We start from the raw sequence: 10,889 nt of genomic DNA on the forward strand, positions 1-10,889 counted from the left end.
TTCTTGGCAGTTCCTTCACACAGCATCCGCCCATACACCAACTGTTGTGTCTCCGTCCAGCCGAGGATTTGCGCGTTTTCTTCGAGGCGCTCAATCCACACTGCAATAGGGCTATTTCTGCCGTTATATTTCGGCAGACCGAAATCAACCTCCAGATCTCGGAAATTGAACTGTGGTATCTCCCTCGTCGTCGTTGCCACTGGCGTCGTCTTTCTCGTCGTGGATATCATCATCGTCGTGTGGCGTGTTCGCTGACGTGACGTCACCGACGTCACGGGCTTCGCCTTCATGCTCGTACCGCGCGTCCTAACCTCAACTGTCAAAACTCCGCGTCGTCGTCTGACCGCTTCCGGCTGTCACTCGAAATGTCTTCAGGCATCCCGGACAAAGCCCCCAAATATAGGATCCGGATGTGAAGGATTCCAAGTGAAACGCAGATTAAGTCAGAACTATGTATTTATTAACACATATCTTCGGGCTCGTTCTCCAACAAGTGACCATAACAACACGCATCCGGTCTTTCCCATGCATACCACACTCATACTTTATCCCTTGCAGTTTGACCAACCACAATTACGGCTCGTTTAAAAATCATTCCTACATATATATATATATATATATATATATATATATATATATATATATATATATATATATATATATATATATATATATATATATGTATATATATATGTATATATATATATATATATATATATATATATATATATATATATATATATATATATATATATATATATATATACATATATATATATATATATATATATATATATATATATATATATATATATATATATATATATATATATATATATATATATATATATATATATATATATATATATATATATATATGCAAATGCATCCAGAACCAAGCTATACCAGAAGGATGGAATAACGCAACTATCATTTTAATACACAAAAAAGGCGACAAAAGCGATATCAAGAACTACCGACCCATTAGTCTACTTTCAGCGGTCTACAAGCTCTTCACGAAGGTTATTACAGAAAGGCTGAAGAATATCCTCGACGAGAACCAACCTATAGAGCAGGCAGGGTTTAGGGCAAATTTCAGCACAATGGACCACCTCCAAGTAGTTGGCGAACTAATCGAGCGCGCCAACGAATATCAATGGCCATTGTTCCTAGGTTTCGTCGATTATGAGAAAGCCTTCGATACAGTTAGCCATAATGCAATTTAGTATCAATGCGTTTTGCCAGTGATGACGTATGGATGTGAAACTTGGACACTGAATGCCAAGATGCTAAATAAAATCCAATGCACTCAAAGAAGTATGGAACGCTGTATGCTTGGCATAACGAGGAAAGACAGAAAGCGGAACATGTGGGTGAGAAGTATAACAAGGGTAGTGGACATAGTGGATAGAGTGAAGAGATTAAAATGGCAATGGGTGGGTCACGTAGCTAGAAGGATGGACGACAGGTGGACAAAAGAAGTGCTTGGATGGTACCCGAGAGAAGGTACCATTCAAGCACTTGTGTATTTAAATCTTACTATATCGTCGAAATATAATCAAATGTTATTTTAAAAGTATGTATGAAGTAAATTTAAATCGCTGGTTGATAATGAATCGTCCTATTAAAAATTGTTTTAAGCAATTCAGTTTATATTATTCACGGAAATTTGTTTATTCCCATTTTTATTTCAGTAGGTAGTTGTTGCATAGGTATTGGTATATGCATAATCTTGAGGTTGGAAATGGACCCGGTAAAAGGGCCCACGCAAATGTTGAAACTTACATTTCGAGCCTAATAAAAAAAGTTAACCGATCCTTGGGCTGTTAAAGCAGGTATTAGTTGTTTGTGTATATCGTAAGAAATTTGTTTTGTTGAAATAATAATCCCAAAGTGCAATATCCTATAAATTTTTACAAACGTGAAATAGTTAAAAAGTTATTTAATTTTACTGAGGGCCCATATTTTCTAATGGATAGTGGGGCCCACATGCCATCAGGCATGTGGGCCCGCCAGTCAGCCACTGCATATGTATATACAAATGTACGTCATATGTATATCGTATACCAATAGGCGCATTTTAAGTATCCGCTATTTTTATGCCGATAATTTATGCGCATAAATTAAATTCGATGAACGCGACTTAATTTATGCGCTTACCTTAAATTGGTGAACAAGATATAACATATGGTGTTTAATAATAATAATAGATGCCTAATAATTGAGTGACTTTAGGCTGAGCGATGGGTGACGTCATCGTCAAATGCGCTGCGCGGGAGCGTACACAAATACACACATCCACGAAGACACACACACACGCATTCATCCATCAGTTCAAACGGGTGAACGGGGAATTCATACGCACGCGCCTATAAATTACCTCACACTATATTTATATATAACATACAACTTTATTTTAATTCGTGTATCGACGTCACCCGTTGAAATCAACGGGCACAACACTAGTGTTTAATATTTTACTCGAAATAAGGAAATTGGACTTATGCCACTTTCAATTATAACGACTCATATACAATCAGAGGTAATCTGACTTGTAGAAATCATGGAACTTTTTTTATAAATTGGTTGAACTGATTATAAATTGCCCCAATTAAAAAAAATCACAAAATTGTATCGATGTTTTTCGAGTATTTGCTGGTGAAATCCAAATCCGTAATTGGCCTACCTACCTATTTTTGTCATCATCATCATTTACAGCCAGGCATTCACCATTTACCACTGGGTGAAGAGCTCTCAAACACGTTTCCCTAAACTCTCATCCATATCAAATCACACATTTTTTAAATTCCATCCACTCATCTTAATTATGGCTGTCTATGCACCATTCTCTCGGATACCATTCGAGCACTTACTTCGTCCGATAATTTAGCTATTTCAATACAGAGTATTACAATCCTTTCTCCTCCTTCCTTCATAAGATGCCTCCTAACTCTACCATATGTGTGTATATTGTATATCATCCATTCTTCTAGCTACGTGACCCACCCACTTCATAATAATTTCGTCTACCCATCTTCCTTGTGGTCTTCCTTTTACCCTTTTACATTCTCTTGGGTACCATTCTAGCAATTCTTTAGTTCATCTTTCATCCAATCTTCTAGCTACGTGACCCACCCATTGGCATTTCAATTTCTTTACTCTCTCCACTATATCAACTACACTTGTCATACTTCTTACCTAAATATTCCGATTCCTATCTCTTCTCGTTAAGCGTAACATACAGCGTTCTATACTTATTTCACTGCATTAGATTTTAAGCTGCATTCCGGATCAATGCTCAAGTTTCACATCCAAACTAAATTGAGTAAATATTTTAAAAAAATCAGTATATACGTCATAATGTCAAAAATAAGAACTGACTGTACCTACAGGGTGTGTCAAAAAAAGCGAGGCATGTGCTCTAGAGTCGGCAAGCGGTGCGCGAACAGATGCGCGCACAGGTGCACACAGGTGCATACATGTGCACGCGCTTACGCACGTACCACTCAAACTTACCACCGACCAATTTGAAACGTCCAAAATTGGAGCATCTGTCCAACGCAAGCTGGACGAAGCGGTCTTTTTATTGCGAAAAAAAATCAAATATAATCTATATAAAGAGTACGTGCATAAGACGACCGTTTCGTATTGGGATTAAGGTGCATTCAATGACATACTAATATGCATAGTAGTGTAATTTGAAAAGTCGCACGCGATTGAGGAACGATGCACACGACTAGAAAACACATGTCAATATCACCTGTCGACCTTCATATTGACCTTGCTGTGTAATATAAATATTGTAGTATCACAAAATACATTCAATTACAAATACATAAAAATATTTAATATTGTTTATTTCATAATTACTCTTCGCAAGTGTGAATCAAGAATTTAAGAGGGTAATGAAACGTAATAATATTGATAAATAATAAATATTTAATTTAACCCCTTCCATTTGAGTTTTTAAAATTAATATGCATAGCCCGGTTGTTAGCAGCTGTCTATCGAAACCTTGGCCCCAATATCTTAGTCCTTTATACACCTTTTTAACTTAAATATAACCACAAATGGAAACTTCTAATAAAAGTCCGCTTATATTATCCAACTATGCACGTCAACAGCTCGACACAACACTGCACGGAAAAGACGACTAATCATACTATACAGCATCGCCCGTTTTCGGCACTTACATACATACATACATGTTTTGGACGAGTGCAAAGTAAAATCAGCTTACATATACATTATAGAGCCCGACGATGTGTCAATATTGTCACAATATTACGTTTCCGAAAGTATTTATATGCACATGACAACACACGTTAGTACGGGTGCATTCGCCACTATGGCGTCACGCTAAGCGTAAATATCGCAGTGGCATAAGACATCCGGTTCGGCCTTTATACGTTTCGGTGATATGTACTGCTGTATAATATTAATAGATTGTATCCGATGAAATTCAGTATGTGAGACGCAGAACTGGGGAACGTCTAAGTCAGAGCATCGTAACCTTTGGATATTCGCGGCACACATTGTTTACGACTCGTGGAGTTTGTCAGCTACGTATATACATACATATGTACTTCATCGGCAGTCGCTAGTTATTCCGTATATGCGTAGGGACAAAATACTAACTAACATCGGCTTTAGGCCGAAGTTCTATTCGGAGAACACATATTACCGCGGTGCACAGGTTACGATGATGTGGTCTAAGTGACGAATGCTTTTTGCCAACGGTGAAGCATACTGCAGGATAGATGGTCTGGGGATGTTTATCTTACTTTTAGGTGGGCCAGTTGGCTTTTATTGAGGGAACGGAAAACGCAGAAGTTTATAAGAGTAATAGTCCTGACTTAAGCCCGATTAAGAACTTATGGGGCATAATTGGGTCAAAAGTTAATATCAATAAGCCTACTTGTAAATACGAGCTTATACAAACATTAGAAAAAGTGTGGTATGATGATATTACAAGTGATTGTTTAAAAGTATTAGTGGAATCGATGCCTTCGAGAATTAGAGAAGTGATAAAAAATAAAGGAGGGGTAACCAAATATTAGATTGTTTTTGTAATTAGTTTTATATATGTAAATAAAATTTAAGTAAAAAAAAATTCGTAAGATTAGTATAGATTTTATGCCAAAAAACATTTTTTTCTATAATCAAAAAAATCTTTTAAAAAACCTAGTTTTACAAAAACTTGAAAAAAAATTTTATTTTACATAATATTATGGCTCAAATGATATCACATCATCGAAAATGTATTTATGTAACACTTGTCATTCAAAATTTTTGGATAGATATTATTTAGAGCAAATAAATTTATTTTTAAGGAGAACACTTTTTTATTTACCGCTACTGTACATATGTACATATAGAAAATAACTTTTCAAGTACATATTACGGGATAATATGAATTAACGGTATTGAATCTGTACAACGGATTTTATTTTAGCATGGAATGAACGTGAGCACTCGGTATATGAATATGTATGCATATACTGAAAGTATTCGCAGTTTTACGACACATACATTCATATGAACGTGCATGCCACGTGCCCAGATCAAGCTGCGCGAGAGCCACGTGCTCCACGCAAGCTGCGCACGCACCTGGCGAGCTTTCGCGCCCCATACAACTTTCCGGCCTAAACTGCTCACTGGTTTGTCATATGCTCATCTGAGAAGTTTTGCGAGCTTATTACACAACAAGATGAGGACTGTAGACAATTCAATTGAGAAGCAAACTTTTTAATTTTTTTAAATTTTTATATTTTATGGAAATGTTCTCGATTAAAGCTATTAAATTTCGAGGTGGAGAAACTGAGAGGAAGACGAGCCTCTCCCTTTCTCGCCCACCCGTCCCCTTTAGCCCCGATCCGGCGTCCTGACTCCACAATCTGAATAGACGGTGGAGAATATTTTCAGACGTCTTTAATCACCGTTATTTCTCACCCTCACTTTATTGTTTAATACAAATTCACAATGAAAACAAAGTAGAAAGCCCTCGAATTCGAATTAATTTCTGGGATGATGTTACATAAAATTTTGAATGTGCTATCGTACTACGAAAAATTTTTTTTTTGCTCTCTAAAGAGCAAAAAAAAAGAAAATAGAAAAAGGAATTGACAATAGGAACCCATTTATTTCGGCGCTGGCGCATCACAGCGCCTATGTCTAGTCATAACTAGAGGTAGGATAGCCAAGTGGCCGCTCATTGTTCCATTATTGTAAATCCTTTGTAAAAAAGGTTCGGTAAACCTTTAACAATGTATTTACAACATTTGAACAATACGCGGCACGCTCTGGGTCCGGGCTTTAGTCATAACTCATGGCAAGATATAGGCTACACGTAGTTTCCGCTACACGCTCTATTGTCAATTTCATAGACCAATTTCATAGTCAATTTCAATAACAATAGACCGCTCCATTAGTGTTCAAAACAAGAGATAAAAAAGCATGGTAATTGACAAAGATGTCCATTTATTTTTCGAAAAGCATCCACCCAACGCCGATCTCTGCTTATGAAAGTGTACCATTTAATAACATACATAATCAGAGCTGAGTGAAAGGGGGGGGGGGGGCAGTCCCGGGCGCCCCGTCTTATTTCAAATCTTATTTTAAAATCAAAATTTAATGCGATTTTTTTTTATTTGGTTCTAATTGACCTTCATGGGTCATTCAAAAGTACACATTAAAAACAAATAAATATAGCTAACTGTTTTCATATATAAAAAAAAGACATTTTTCATATCTCTTTTCATTCGCTGCACCGCTTCCTCGGTTACGGGGATCGCGATCAACTAGACCTAAGCTAATTTTTAACTGTTAACTTGGCTGTTTTTAACAAATTCACCATATTATATTTATGTTAATTGTAAGAATTATTAATGACATTTAATTCGTGTATTTATTTATTCATGTACATATATGTATTTTTTCTATTTATTTATATACATATACATATGTATTTATTCATGTACCTACATATGTATATACATATGTATTTTTTTCTGTTCATAACCCTTTAAATGCTGACCAACGCCGATCAGGGTTTTGCTGAACAAGTCCATGGGCCTGCGAAACGTTGATATACATACATATGTACGTCGATATGCGATATTGATCATGTACAAAGTAAACAAGGATACTACCAGCTAAGTCTTTAAAGGTAGCATGGAAAAAAATGCTTTGAACATGGGTCGTGTAATCCGTGTAATCTATTTTTGAATGTTTATTATGACTCGTTTACACTTAAATTTCTGAATTTATAACCATTGCAGAATTACTCAATCGAAATCCTTAACTGCTGAGTATTATAGATATTGTAGCTTGGCAATTAGATTGTGAGCATTACATTTTAACAACAAGAAGATGGAACTAGTTTTGGAAAAATACATTCATTAATAGACTTCTTTTGTTTATTTTATATTGTTGCAAGATATATTAGAGAGTCTAAGCACACCTTTACAAAACTCGAAATTCTCAGCGGTAGCTATCTAGGGTTTGTTTGGATTTGCTATAGTTATTATACCTGCTTTTTATTGGATTTCTAAATAATTCTAGTAGGAAATGTTCAACAGAAAAGACGTCAACACTCAAAGGGTTAATCTGTTTAGTGCACTCGTCGCTTTGGAGGGATCTTTTAGGCGAGTGTGCATGCTTAATCGATAAAAAATAAAATAAAACGTACATTTGAATTTAAGAATATTAAAAAAATAAAATCTTTCTCTTCAACATATTTTATGAGGGTGATGTTTTTTTCTCAAAATTCTAAAATATCTATATTTTTAAAGCAAATGTCCTCAAAATCGTCTTATAAAAAATCTGTAGTACATTGCATCTACATATATTGTTTTTTACAATTAAAATCGTAAATAAAACAACGTTTTTCTGTATTTTACAACTTTCAAAGCGCGGGGGCTTTCCCGCCCTCAAATCTGTTAGGGGTGATTAGCCATCGTATCGGGACAATACGCTTATAAAAATAATAACGCGTAAATTGAACGTCGAGTGAGTGGGGAAGAGAGGGACGAGGAACGGGTGGCGGGGCTGGGGAACGGGAGAGGTTGAGTGGAGTGGGATTTAGATGAGAGGGCGAGAGGGAAGCGAACGGGGTGGCCGAGTGTGAGGCGAAGTGTGAGCGAGAGCGGGACACAGATATCCCGCCCGAGGGAGACGGAACGCTCGGAACACTTGACAATAGAATCACATACAGTTCCATTTGTACGTGAGCCGAAGCGTTTAATGCCTACACGGGAGAATATCATAAACACGGCGCGCGTGCGCTTGCGCGTAGCGTGAGATGGGGTGGGGGTGGGTGGGGAGTGGTGAGGACAGGGGCAGAGGAATGGAGTAGAGGCGAAAGTGGGGGGGTGGAAGTGGAAGTGGATGTGGAAATGGAAGGGCAGTCAGGGTTAGCGTGGAATTGGAAGCGGCTCGCCAGAGACATCTAGCGGCGAGAAGCGGTCGACGCGGAATACTCTACATATGTAGAAAGGGACGGATGTACGCGTCGGTGTCGTGCGTCTCGCTCGTTCTCGTTTTGGCGGGCGAACTTCGCAATAAATCATTCGGGCGCGTTCGCTCGTGTGTGCGCGCGTCTTTTTGAATCGTCCTCGTTGTATATTACGATGTTTCCGAGAATTGAAACTTCGATGGAGATGATCCTTTCGTCGATTTAACTTTTTATTTTTTTCATAGGCTATTAATAATACATATATTGCATTCAAATTGCACAAATCAAATTTAATTTATGACAGCATGCCATCAAAAATATTTCGTGACCTCATTCATATTCAAAAGAAATAAAATAAACAGCATCTAATTACATATACATATGTATATGTATCGAAAAGAAATTTTGTCTGCGATGGATTTTTTCCTATTATATGAAGGAGGGCAAAATTTTAAGTACTGTCAATGATTTTTTATTAAGGCGATCTGGTTTGTTAAAAATTTATTGACACACCTGTGATTACACCCAAATTTAAATATTTAATAAAATACCAGCATGAAGTTCGCTGGTGTTTTCATGAAATTTCCAAAATTTATGTTTATATGGCTTATAAGTTATAACATGGCTATAGATTTCAAGTCGGAGCATTTCAAGCGGAGTCGTAGAAAATCAACCGACTCCGACGTCTTTTTTTATCAACGTTATTTATTCCCATTTTATTGAATTACATTCACTAAAAAAAATTATTGATTAATGAATTTAAATTACATCTAATGTATAATTTCGAAAGAGCTTTGTAACTACATATGTATGTATGTAAGGATTGTTGGGAACATCGAAAAAAAATCAAATTTTCTATGACGACGATATCGATATCGTTGAATATTATTTTTTTTCGATTCAAATAAATTAAATAAAAAAACAAATGAACGTTTACTATTAGATTTTTTGCCATGTTTAAGCTGTTTATATTACAAATACCAAGCGAAGCCGGGTAAAGCCACTAGTTATATATAAAATCGTAGAATTGCACGTATTTTGATGTATTGTGGCCATTATCAATAATTCAATAAATTTGGTTACATGTAAATTTTTAGAGATTTTTTTCATTCCTTTAATTTTATTATATTTTAAATATCGCTAATATTTTTACTACTAATAATTTTATACGTTGGCTAGAAGAGTCTATCTTACTAAAATCGTTCAAGTTGGAGTCGGAGTCGAATCATAAGATAAAGTCGGAGTTGGAGTGGGCAACTTTTAAGTCAACTATACAGCCCTAGTTTACAGGGAATACGTTTACATCAACGCTTATAAAAACAATATTAGTTTGTATCTGTGGTATATTATCAATAAGTTATGAATAATAAATATCCAAAAAAATTGTAGTGGTTTATTATAGAGTCGTTTCATTCTTTTTTTATTTTGAAAAACAAAAATTTGCATGTAAAGTAACCATTCGTACTGATTTTACCAGGACAGTACTGGTTTTTTGAGTATCTGTCCTGGTAAGTCGTGAGATAAAACCAGTAAACTTTTTCATGTAATAGATTTTTTTAATAGTTGGATAAATATACAAATTATTCGGAGAAAATGATGTCTTCTACAAAAAAATTGGCAATATAGTCAAATATTGCTTCCGTTTATCAGGAACAAATGCACCAGCCGATGGATTTTTTAACTTTGATGAACAATACATATATAGTCCAGTAATAAAACGAAATTAAATATTGAAACCTTAAAATCTTTGCTAATCACGGTATAATTTTAACCAGTCTTGTGTAGGATTTTATAAGAGCATTCAAGAAAATGAGTTCATTTTTTCATAAATGTGATTCTTTAATCTTCGTTTTAAATAATTGAAGTATTTAGAAATATGTTTTTGCATAAATATGTCCTGTTTTTGAATTTGGAATGAAATTCAAGACGAAACCGAGTGAAATGGCAAAGTTTGCAAACGATCGAAAGAGTGTGGATATAAAACCCAAATTTTGTCGGACGAAAATCGAAAGCAACTTGATATGAATGAGGCTTGTAATAAAAAATGGTCACCTGAATGTAGAGCAAGAGAGAGCTTTGAAAATAAACGAGAATAAGAATAATGAAAAATGCCATCGCGTATAACTTCAAAAAGTCGCTTATGGGCACGTGGAAAGGGGGTGGGCGTGCGCGAATTAGCGTGTGGATACGCATAGTAAAAAGTGGCGTGTAATGTTGTTTAGTGTGTATGCGGTATGCGCATGCGCGCCGGTAAGCGGTCATATGTTCCAGTGGCGGCGCGAGCCCAAATGTCAGCGGCGGCGCGCGGCGACGGCAGCTGTCAGCCGAACAGCAAAATAAAACAAATCAGTGCGGCAACAGCGCGACGCGCACAGATATGAGATAACCCGCCGGACACGCAGAGACATCTAGCGGCCGGTAGCGGCAGCAGCTG

Source organism: Arctopsyche grandis, chromosome 1 (assembly GCF_051622035.1).
Source record: "Arctopsyche grandis isolate Sample6627 chromosome 1, ASM5162203v2, whole genome shotgun sequence".
Classification (NCBI taxonomy): domain Eukaryota; kingdom Metazoa; phylum Arthropoda; class Insecta; order Trichoptera; family Hydropsychidae; genus Arctopsyche; species Arctopsyche grandis.